Genomic DNA, 12,499 nt, shown 5'->3' on the forward strand with positions numbered 1-12,499 from the left:
AGTCTCAGGCAGGGACAGGACCTGAGAGACCCTGAGCAGTACTGGTCTCAGACTTTTATACCCCTATGAGGCTTAGGTGCTTAAATACCCTACTAATTTTAATTTAATTTTATTTTTTCCAGTTACATGTAAAGGTGGTTTTCAACATTCATTTTTATAAGATTTAGAGTTCCAAATTCTTCTTTCTCCCTCCTTCCCTTTCCTCCCCCCTTCACAAGACAGCAACCAATGTGATATAGGTTATATATGTACAATCCAAAAGTACTCTTTTTTTGTAGTCTGTATTCAATCAATATCAGTTCTTTCTCTGGAGTTGGATAGTATGCTTCATCATTAGCCCTTTGGGATTGTCTTGGATCATGGTATTGTTGAGAGTAGTTAAGTCATTCACAATTGCTCACAGAACAATACTGCTGTCACTGTGCACAATGTCCTCCTGGTTCTGCTCACTTCACTATACATCAGTTCATATGAGTCTTTCCAGGTTTTCCTGAAATCATCCTGCTTGTCATTTCTTATAGCACAATAATATTCCATTACAATGATATACCACAGATTGTTCAGTCATTCCCCAACTGATAGACATTCCTTTGATTTCCAATTCTTAGCCACCACAAAGAGTTGCTATAAATATTTTTTCTACAATTTTTTCCCTTTTCTCTTTTTCCTACTAATTTTAGACACAACTCCTCCTGTAGTATCTTCTGAGCCTATTTCAAATGGTACAGAATATGAGCATTGACAAATGGTCATCATCTAAAAAATTATGAACATGAGCTGACAACCAGGCAAATGTGCAGTATTTGTGGTAAATTACTAAAATCAAACAACCTCCAATGCTGATTGGTTCCTTCAGCTTAGAGATACTATCCTTAATACCTCATTGACCATTTAATAATATTATAAATGGACTTGTTATGATGGTCAAGGGACAAGTTCACAATACATAAGGATATATTACATAATATCTATTCCTATTTGTTGCATTACTATTAATTTCAGCTACTTAACAAATAGGTAAAGCACATTAAATCACATTCTTTTAGTCAAAGAACTGATTTGTTTGAAATTGAATCACTTAACTCTAAGGGTTGGGGAAAATCTCACTAACATATGGGTCCCTATTTTCTTCAGATCATAATACTGAGTCTTAGAGGAAGGGAAGTGATATGCCCAAGGTCATACAGCTAGGACATATGAAAGTGGGAACTGAATTTTCAGCTACCTCTCTAAGTGCCTACCATTTGCCTTACCCCATGGGAGATGGATAGAAAAAAATGAATAAGTAATGGGCTCTCTTCTCACCAGGATTATGGTCTAAATAGGGCACCAGGACACATGTATACAAGAGCAGATCAACCACAGCCACAAGGCCATTAACTTGAGTGTCAGAGGACCCCAGACTCTCAGCATTAGGAGGAATCTCAGAGAGCACCTGATCCAAATCCCAACCTGAGCAGGAGTTCCCCATTCCAGTTTCCCTTACAAGTAATGACCACATCTCTACTCAAAGACATTCATTGGTGTGCAGCTCACTGTGTCCAGAGATAGCCTGTTTCCACTTTGGAGAAGCCTTAATTGTTAGGAAAGATCTTCCCAACATTGAGCAGAAATCTACCTTAGTGTAGCTTCCCCTGCTACTCCTAGTTCTGCCCTTTTGGGCCAAGCAGAACAAATCCATATTCTTTTGCATGTGATAGAAGTTTGGCTATGTGATAATAGCAAATATATCTCCCCATAGCCTGCTATTCACTAGTGAATAATAACAACTTCCATTTCTAGAGCATTTTAAGGTATTCCAAGAGTTTTCCCAGAGAAATCCTATGAGGTAGGTAGTATAATACAGATGAAAAAAAAAACAAGACTCAGAAGGCGGAGCTGATTTATTCTGGGTTCTAGAGCCTGCATTCACATACACACATAGGCTCTAGAACTCAAAATAAATCAAGGTAAATATATGTGTGTCATATATGTTATATATAATGATATATAGGTATATATATGTATGAAACAGGATAAATCAGGGTAATTTAGACATGAATATGCATATATATGAATGTATATATATCTCTGTGTATATATACACACATATGCATACAGATACACACACACACATATAAAACATATCTCCTCTGTCCCCATATTCAGTACTCCTTCCATTTTGCTCCACTGCCTTTTTTTGTGTGGGGGGCAATGGGGGTTAAGTGACTTGCCCAGGGTCACACAGCTATTAAGTGTCAAGTGTCTGAGGCTGGATTTGAACTCAGGTCCTCCTGAATTCAAGGCTGATGTTTTATCCACTTCACCACCTAGCTGCCCCTGCTCTCCTGCCTTTTGCTTCACTTGGCCCAACCATTTGAGTTCAAACAATCGAAGTTGTGGGAACATTTTGGGTTAGAGGAGAGGAGGGTATGGGGCTTGGAGAGCTTAAGAAGACTGTCTGGGCATGCAGCTAGGTGGCACAGTGGATAGAGCACTGGCCCTGGATTCAGGAGGACCTGAGTTCAAATCCAGCCTCAGACCCTTGACACTTACTAGCTGTATGACCCTGGGCAAGTCACTTAACCCCAATTGCCTCACCAAAAAAAGAAGAAGAAGAAGAGCGTCTGGGGCCCAAGCAAGGCCTTGAATGATGAATCAGATTGTCTAGTCAGAGAGAAAGGAGAGTTCATTCCAGGTGGAGGCTAGTATAAATGTGAAAACAGAGAGGAATGAGCTGTGTGTGTATGTGTTTGGGGGGGTGGGGGAGAGTTGGGGGGCAAAATGAAAGAGTGATATTCAATGAATTATAGAATTTTGAACTGAAGTAGACTGTGAACATCCAATTCTCCCACTTTACAGATAAGAAAACAGCAGCCTCCAGAGGTAAAGAAACCCACCCAAAGTTGCCTAGCTAGTGAAGTGACAGAGCTAGCACTGTGGAGATCTTCTGACTACAAATCGCTCCTCAGTGTGACATCTAGAAAGGACCTTACAGCACAGCTAGTCCGTCCAGTCCTTCATAAGACAAAGTTGAGGCTCACAAAGGTCATGTGATTTGCCTATGGTCACACGGTAAATAAGTAACAGAGTTTAGATTCAAAGTCAGGTCAATCCCATCTTCCCACTTTGTATCCCAAAAAGTATCCAAATAACAATTTTTATCATGATCCTCCATTCTGTACCCCACCCCAACTCCTTCCTCCCCTTCTCTGCCTCTCCCACTTCTAAAACCATCTTGGGCTCAGGCTGGCCCAAAAGATTGGCTTCGGGGTGGGTGTTGGGGGTGGGACACAGACCTGGGCAGCCTTGGGTCCCCATCAGGAGGCTGAGGAGGGAGGCTGGCCCTCTCAGGGTGGTCCAAGTGCCTGCGCCTGCGAGTCATGCACTGAATATGAGCAGGGGCCGGTTATCAGGGAAAAATGGCCTAATGGAGACAGTTTATGAGGCCAGGCAGGGGGTCTCCCTGGGGGATGAGGCAAAAAAACCCATGTATGACTCATTCGAAACTGAGCCGGACAAAGAGCTGGAGGAGAAATGATCCTGTGCAGCCTGCCAGCCATGGACATGGTGACCTCATAGGCTGAGGGTTTGCTCTGGTGTGTGTGTGTGTGTGTGTGTGTGTGTGTGTATTTCTGAAGCTCTGCCTTCACAACCCCCACTGCTATTCATACCAGCCAACAGACCAAGGGGCCAGGTATCCCTGTTGCTTCCATAACTCCCCCCAATAAATACATAGCTATTGTATCAATCCAAATGCAATTTGGGGAAGGGGGGTAGGGAAGAATCCAGACCTGTGATTTCATTGGCATAGAGGATTCCTAGAGAGGACACCCTTCTCTATCAATGCATATCAGAAACTTTTCTGCAACTTATATATTCAGAACGCTGCCTGAGACACTTGGAGGTTGAGACTTGCCAAGTGTCCTACAACTAGTATGTGTGAAAGGTGAGACTTGAACCCAGTTCTTTTTTTTAATCATAAAAGTATTTTATTATTTTCCAGTTACATGTAGAGATAGTTTTCAACATTTGTTTTTCTTTTTTTTTTCTTTTTTTTTTTAGTGAGGCAATTGGGGTTAAGTGACTTGCCCAGGGTCACACAGCTACTAAGTATCAAGGGTCTGAGGTTGGATTTGAACTCAGGTCCTCCTGAATCCAGGGCTGGTGCTCTATCCACTGTGCCACCTAGCTGCCCCCTCAACATTTGTTTTTATAAGATTTCTAGTTCCAAATTTTTCTCCCTCTCTCCCTTCCCTCCCCCTCCCCAAGACAGAAAATAATCTGATATAGGGTATATATGTACAATTACTCTAAATATATTTCTGCATTAGTCATGTTGTGAAAGAAGAATCAGAACAAAAAGGAAAAACCTCAAAAAACTAAAAACAAAAAGTAGAAACAGTATGGTCCAATCTGCATCCAGATTCCACGGTTCTTTTTTCTGGATGTGGAGAGCATTTTCCATCATGAGTCTTTTGGAATTATCTTGAACTGTTGTATTGCTGAGAAGAGCTAAGTCTATCACAGCTGATCATCACACAATATTGTCGATACCGTGTACAATGTTCTCCTGGTTCTGCTTACTTCACTCAGCATCAATCCACTTAAGTCTTTCCTGGCTTTTCTGAAATCTGCCTGATCATCATTTCTTACAGCACAATAGTATTCCATTACATTCATATACCACAACCTGTTTAGCTATTCCCCAACTGAGAACCCAGTTCTTCTGACTCTATAGCCATTCCCTCATGCTGCCCCTCTCTCTACATATATGACACTGAACTGAATACAGACTACCATAAGTTCCCAGAGCTTCAAGGATCTTTCTTTAGATCATAAAACAAAGAAGGACCTCAGAATGTTTGCACTAAATAGAATTCTAGAAGCAGAGCTATAACTGTATTCTGGCACCTGGAGTGAGCCACATAAGCCATATCCTGCATAAATGGCATCTGCCGTTACTGTGTCTATATGGGGTTGTGTGTCCTTCATTGCTGATGAGGACCATGACATTGGGGTGATGTCGTGACTTGCAATGAATTGTATTTAAGTGAAGCAGGGCTGTTCAAGGTCACCAACCTCACTCTCTCTTCCAGAGCCATCTGGGTTCAGAAGCATGATATATATCAGGATGACTGGACATGGTCCTGGATATTTAAGGCAATTGGGGTTAAATGACTTATCCAAGGTCACAGAGCTAGTAAGTGTCTGAGGTGAGATTTTAACTCAGGTCCTCCTGACTTCAGGGCCAGTGCCACCTAGCTGCCCCATCTATACAGGGAGGGGGAGTTTAAAGGGGGAGGAGGGAGTGGATATTGACCATGGTGGGAGACATCACCTTCTGTGGGCAGAAATCTAAGGACACCAGGAGCCTGGCTGCTGGAGACTGTTCCTGGAGAAAGGAAATAGACCATCAGGTAGTTTCCTGTTTTAACTAATTCTTTTTTTTTTTTTTTTGATGGGGCAATGAGGGTTAAGTGACTTACCCAAGGTCACACAACTAGTAAGTGTCAAGTATCTGAGGCCAAATTTGAACTCAGGTCCTCCTGAATCCTTTATCTACTACCCCACCTAGCTGCCCCTTAACTAATTATTCTTTTTTCTTTCTTTCTTTCTTTTTTCTTTTTTTTTGTGGGGCAATGAGGGTTAAGTGACTTGCCCAAGGTCATACAGCTAGTGTCAAGTGTCTGGGGTCGGTTTTGAACTCAGGTCCTCCTGAATTCAGGGCCGGTGCTTTATTCACTGCACCACCTAGCTGCCCCCCTTAACTAATTATTCTTGAAAAGCAAGTTGCAAGATTTCTAAAGTCAGTCGTATCTCTTATTTGGCAACCAAGAGGCCGGATCACTGGGTGGAGGCATAGGGGGTGTTGAGTGAGTGGTAATTACTCCATCGAAGAGACGTGCTTTGGATGATAGGACTGAGAGAGGGCTCGAAGCCAGTCCCTCAAAGTATCAGGAGAGATCATTAGACCTAGAAGGAGCTGTAGCAATCACCCAGCCCCACTTCTCCATTTTGAAGGGGAAGAAACTGACACTACAGAAAGAAGAAATTGATTTGCCTAAGGTCACAGAGGAAGGTTCATTTACCTCTTACTGAAGTGGAGATCAAGCCAAAATAGTGTCACATGAAGCCCCACTCTCACAGACAGATTGTTAGAGGAAACCGAGGCCTAGAGAAAGTGTCAGAGTAGAGACTGGCTGCCAGGCCTCCAGATTCTCAGGCCAGAGTTCTTTCAGGCAGATTGCTGATATTTGTCCTTCTTAGACGCAGTCAAAGCTCACATGGAGGCCTTTCCTAAACAGACTCAGGATGAGTAGCTGACCATGAGGAGAGATAGGTGCAAGAGTCAATGGTCTTTTGTTTGGTTGGTTTTCAGCCTCATTCTCTTCAGAAAGAGAAACCTAGCACCTTCCTCCAGAGGGAACAGGGACCTGGATCTCTGGGGTGTGGAACAGTTTGCACCTACTACCTCCAAGTATTCACTTCCTTCCATCACTAGTCAAAATTATGGAAAACATCACTGGGGGCCAGAGCCTGGGATTTATCCTCCAAGGTGAGGTTGAACTGGGTCCCTCCCATCTGCAGCCTCCACTGTCTCTCTTACACCCCATAGGGAAATCTGTTATTGCTATTCTTTTCACCGTGTCACCTGTCCCAATACAACTCCACCTGATCTTCGGTCTTGGCACCACCACCAAAATGTCCTATAATCTTTCCCTTCTTTCTTAGACAAGTACAAATAAAAAAAAAGAAAAAGAAATGAATGGGGGCAACTAGGTGGCACAGTGGATAGAGCACCAGCCATGGAGTCAGGAGGACCTGAGTTCAAATCCAGCCTCCGACACTTGACATTTACTAGCTGTGTGACCCTGGGCAAGTCACTTAACCCCAATTCCCTCCAAAAAAAAAGAAAACTACAAGTATTGGGGGCAGCTATGTGGTGCAGTGGATAGAGCAGTGGCCCTGGATTCAAGAGGACCTGAGTTCAAATACGGCCTCAGACACTAGACACTTACCAGCTGTGTGACCCTGAGCAAGTCAGTTAACCCTCATTGCCCCGCAAAAAAAAAAAAAAAAGAAAAGAAAAAAGAAAGAAAGAAAGAAAAAGAAAAGTACAAGTATTCTCAAAGTTCTCAAAATTTTCTTGTTGTTGGTCAGTCATGTTCAACTCTTCTTGACCCCCTGGACCATACTGTCCACAGGGTTTTCTTGGCAAAGATACTAGAGTGGTTTGCCATTTCCTTCTCCAGTAGATAAAGGCAAATGGAGGTAAAGTGACTTGTCCAGGGTCAAATAGCTAGTAATTGTCTGAGGCCAGATTTGAACTCAAGTCTTCCTAACTAAAGGCCCTAAATTTTCTATCCTGGGACAAATTTCCCACCCAAGACAATCCAGCTTAGTTCTAACTCTGAACACAGAACATAGTATGCCAAAGCTAGAATGAAGACATTAGATGATCTCATCTTAGACACTAGTTGTGTGACCCTGGACAAGTCATTTAACCCCAATTGTCTTAAAACAACCAGAGCTATCTCCAGACATCCTGATCTATATCTTGCCACTTGATCCAGATGACTCTGGAGGAAAGAGTGAGGTTGGTGACCTTGTACAGCCCTCACTCACTTAAATCCAATTTACTGCAAGTCATGACATCACCTCAATGTCATGGTCCTCTTTGAGAATGAAGGACAAACAACAACAATTCCAGCACTTTAGAAATGAGGAAAATGAAGCCTAGAGAGGTTAAATGACTAAAAATAATAATAACATTATCTAACAGTTACATAGAACTTAATATGTGCCAAGCATTGTGCTAAGTGATTTACAATTATTATCTCATTTAATCTTCCCAACAACCCTGGGAGGTGGGTCCTGTTATTGTCCCCATTTTACAGATAAGGAAACTGAGACAAACAGAGGTTAAGTGACTTTCCCTGAGCCAAATTTGAACTCAAGTCTCTCTGACTCCAGGCCTGGCACTCTATCTATTGCACCACCTAGCTACCCTTGGATTCATCCAAGGTCACACAACTAGTAAGTAGAAATGCTGGAACTCATATTCCAGTTCCTTCCCCCATCTTGACCTGTGTTCTGCCAATAATAACAATTCACGTTTGTATACTGCTTTAGGGATGTACAAAGCACTTTCCTCAAAGAAACTCTATGAGGAAGTGTTAATACCCTTTTTACAGGGTAAAGATTTCCCATTTTATGATGTTTTCATATGACCCCAGATTTAGAGAGACAAAAGAAGAAGAGGAAATAAGGCTTGTCCCATTATGGTGTGTACATCTAGCTCCCCCATCAACACAGGGGGTTCCATTCCTTTGGGCTAAGACTTGATTGTCTAGGCCTTTAAGCAGTATACCTTGGGAAGGGGCTCTTATTGAGTGATTATCAATCATTCAGACCTGCTTGCCTCCCTTTCTAACAGTTCACTGCGTGCAGAAAAAGGAGGGAGAAAGGGTTGGATATAAGGGGAGGGGAGGAATCATTTTGAAAAGTGAATGAAGGAGGAGAAGGAACATAGGGAGAAGGATGAAGAGAAATAGAAATGGGAAGAAAAAGGATGGGGAAGAGGAGAATAAAAGAGAAGAGGAAGAGGTTAGGCAAAGGAGATAGAAGACAAAGAAGAGAAGAAGAGGAAGGGGAAGAAGTGGAGAGATAGAGCTGTGAGGGGAGACATGGAAGAGATGGAGAATGGAAGAGGAGGAAGAGTAGCATAGGGCAGGAGAAGCTGCTGCTGCTTAGCACAGTGATACAAATTCTTGTTTGTTTGTTTGTTTTTGGTGAGGCAATTGGGGTTAAGTGACTTGTCTAGGGTCACACAGCCAGTAAGTGTTAAGCATCTGAGGCCTGATATGAACTCAGGTCCTCCTGACTCCAGGGCCAGTACTCTATCCACTGCGCCACCTAGCTGCCCCAATTTTACTGCTCCATTTTGTTTCTAGTATTCTTTGGGGGTGGGGGGGCGGGACAGGGCAATGAGGGTTAAGTGACTTGCCCAAGGTCACACAGCTAGTAAGTGTCAAGGGTCTGAGGCTGGATTTGAACTCAGGACCTCCTGAATCCAGGGCCAGTGCTTTATCCACTTCGCCACCTAGCTGCCCGTTTGATACAAATTCTTAAGTCTTTCAAAGTTGCTCTTCTCTTCTCTTCTCTTTCTCTCTCTGTCTCTCTCTGTCTCTGTTTCTCTCTCTTTCTCTCTGTCTCTGTCTCTGTCTCTCTCTGTCTCTGTCTGTCTCTCTCTCTGAGGCAACCATGGTTAAGTGACCTGCCCAGGGTCACACAAGTAGTATCTGAGGCTGGATTTGAACTCAGATCCTTTTAACTCCAGGCCTAGTGTTCTATCTACCACAGCACCTAACTGCCCCCCCCCTTTTGGGTTGTTGCTGCTTTTCTTCATACTATTACATAAATCATCAGCATTTCTATATATTATCAACAAAATCCAGCAGGAAAAGATAGAAAGAGAAAGCTTATTTAATTAGAAATAATAAAAGATACTTGGGATTCTCCCTGTCAAGACACACAAAGGAGAAAGAGACAGAGAGAGACAGAGACAGAGGCAGATTCAGAGAAACAGAAGCAGAGACAGAGACAGAGACAGACAGGGAGAGAGAAAAAGGTGGATAAATGGAACAAGTTAGTTACATGATACACAGAAGCATACAAGCAATGTAGCCTAGTGTTTGATAAACCCCCAAATCCCAAGCATTAAGACAAGAACCCACTATTTTACAAAAATTCTTAGGAAAATTGGAAAGTAGTCTGACAAAAACCAGGGGTAGACCAACATCTCACAAACAAGCTCAAAATGGGTACATGATTTAGAAATAAAGGGTGACATGCCATAAACATATTGGAAGAGCATGGAAGAAATCACCTGTCAAATTCATGGAGAGAATAAGAGTTAATGCCAAAAAAGAGAGAGGTTCACAGGTAAAATGGACAGTTTTGGCTACAGAAAACTAAAAAGAAAACCAATGCAGCTAAAATTAGAAATCTTTGCAACAAGTCTCTCTGGTAAAGGTCTCATTTCTAAGATATGTAGGGAATTGAGTCAAATTAATTTTAAAAAATATGAGCCATTACCCAATTGATAAATGGTCAAAGGATATGAAGAGGCAGTTTTTAGAGGAAAAAAAATCTAAGCTCTAACAGTCATTTGAAAAAATGCTCTGGATCACTAATAATTAGAGATATGAAAATGAAAACCACTCTGAGGTATCACCTCACATCTATCAGAGTGGCAAATATAACAAAAAAGGAAAATATTGGATGTTGGAAAACTGGAACACTAATCCACTGTTGGTGGAGTTGTGAAAAAATCCAACTATTCTGGAGAGCAATTTGGAACTATGCCCAAAGGGCTATAGAACTGTGCATATCCTTTGATCCAGCAATACCACTGCTAGGTTTATATCCCAAAGACATCCCCAAACAGAGAAAAAGACTTATTTCTACAAAAAAATATTTCTAGCAGCTCTTTTTGTGGTGGCTAAGAATTGGAAATCAAAGGAATGCCCATCAATTGGGGAATGGCTAAACAAGCTGTGGTATATGATGATAATGGAATATTATTGTGCTATAAGAAATGACAAGCAGAATGTCTTCAGAAAGGCCTGGAAAGACTTGTATGAACTGATTATAGTGAAGTGAGCAGAACCAAGAGAACACTGTGCACAGTGACAGCAATATTGTCTGATGAAGAACTGGGAATGACTTAACTATTCTCAGTAATACAATGATCCAAGACAATCCCAAAGGACTAATGATGAAGCATACTATCCACCTCCAGAGAAAGAACTGGTATTGATCGAACACAGATTGAAGCATGCTATTTCCACTTTCTTTCATTTTTTTCTTTTATTCAAGTTTTCTTATACAAAATGATTAATATGGTAATGTTTTACATAATTGCACATGTATAACCCACATCTGATTGCTTACCACCTCAGGGAAGAAGGAGGGGAGGGAGGGAAGGAGGAATAAAATTTGAGACTCAAAACTAGAAATAAAAATGTTTATTATAAAAAAAGAATTTTGCAAATCTTAAAGAAAAAAATCAATGTTTATTGATTAAAACCAAAGAATCCAGAATAGGTAGTAAAGAGGGATATTTTTCAGATGTTTGACAGAATCAATTTATAAATTTATCTGGTCTTTCCACTTGCTAGTTCATTTATTTATTTGTTTGTTTGTTTGTTTGTTTATTTTAGTGAGGCAATTGGGGTTAAGTGACTTGCCCAGGGTCACATAGCTAGTAAGTGTTAAGTGTCTGAGGTCGGATTTGAACTCAGGTACTCCTGACTCCAGGGCCGATGCTCTATCCACTGCACCACCTAGCTGCCCCACTAATTCATTTATAACCTAATATATATTTCTCTTTTAGAGATTAGGCATTTAGGTTACCTATTTCTGTTTTGTCAATTTTTATAGTTTGCATTTGTTTAGATAATCTATTTAGTTTAAATCTTACATTTTGTTGGCATATAATTCCACATAATGGTTTGGTTTGGTTTGGTTTGGTTTTGCGGGGCAATAAGGGTTAAGTGACTTGCCCAGGGTCACACAGCTAGTAAGTGTCAAGTGTCTGAGGCTGGATTTAACTCAGATCTTCCTAAATCCAGGGCCGGTGCTTTATCCACTGCTGCCCCCTTGCTGTTGTTGTAACATTATTTTTCCTTCTGGTATCCTCTCATTTTCTTTTCCCCATAATATTTATAAATCATATTGCGCTCTCTCTCTCTCTCTTTTTCTGTGTTTTGGTTGTTGTTGTTTTGTGGGAGGGGATCCTCCTTTTTCTTTGAAGTGATTTTCCCTGTAATGACTTTGTTGTCATTGTTTTCCCCTATTTTACACATTTGTTGCTATTTTAAAAGGAGATTAAAGGGGCAGCTAGGTGGCACAGTGAACAAAGCACTGGCCCTGGATTCAGGAGGATCTTAGTTCAATCTGGCCTCAAACACTTGACATTTACTAGCTGTGTGAGCCTGGGCAAGTCACTTAACCCTCATTGTCCCACAAAAAAAAAAACAAACTAAATAAAAACAAAACAAAACAAAACAAAAAAAGATTAAAAATGAGCTAGGGTCAATCATGATGACTCACTCCATCATATTTCCCTCAATGCCCTCATTTGCTTCTTTTCCCCAAAGCAATTATTAATAAACATTAATAAAAACTCTTCACTTCATTCCTTCAGTCAGCAAACATTTATGAAGAAATATTATTCCTATCTGGGAGATGAAGGATGACTTCTTGGAAGAGATGATATTAGTCTTCCTAAAGTCCCACCCTCTTCAAGTCATGTCATGTCATGTCTTTTGCTCAAGAACTTTCTTCGGTTCATTTAATTTTTAAAAAATTAATTGAGCATCCACAATGCAGATAGTTCTCTTAGATTGGCACTAAGGATAAATAGAGATTAAAAAGTCATTTCTCAACCTCAAGGAGCTCTTCCTTTCATAGGATGATCAAGCAAATTACTTCAAGACAACACAAAGTAGTG

The sequence above is a fragment of the Dromiciops gliroides genome, chromosome 1, assembly GCF_019393635.1.
Source record: "Dromiciops gliroides isolate mDroGli1 chromosome 1, mDroGli1.pri, whole genome shotgun sequence".
NCBI lineage: Eukaryota > Metazoa > Chordata > Mammalia > Microbiotheria > Microbiotheriidae > Dromiciops > Dromiciops gliroides.